Source organism: Phaethon lepturus, unplaced genomic scaffold (genome assembly GCF_000687285.1).
Source record: "Phaethon lepturus isolate BGI_N335 unplaced genomic scaffold, ASM68728v1 scaffold27564, whole genome shotgun sequence".
Lineage (NCBI taxonomy): Eukaryota > Metazoa > Chordata > Aves > Phaethontiformes > Phaethontidae > Phaethon > Phaethon lepturus.
In genome coordinates, this window is record NW_010532969.1 from 1 (window position 1) to 284 (window position 284).

Consider the following 284-nt stretch of genomic DNA (forward strand, 5'->3'; position numbering starts at 1 on the left):
CGTTTCGCCGAGATGCTTCCCCCGGAGACCGGCCAAGCCGTAGTCTTGGGCTGAATTAGCACTGCTCGGGTGCAGGGTGGCCCGAGGAGACTCCGCGTTTTGGAAACTCGGGTGTAGTTTCGGAGCACGTCTGCACACCCTTCCGTGGGGAATGAAGTGTCCTGTTTTGTTTCAGACTTTGGACTTTCTGAGGGTGGGCAGAGCACCTCAGGGGGGATCGGGGCCCACAAGGATGAGGGTGCTTCGGGGTGTGGCAGGCGCCCTTTTCATGAGTGTTGTTTTTT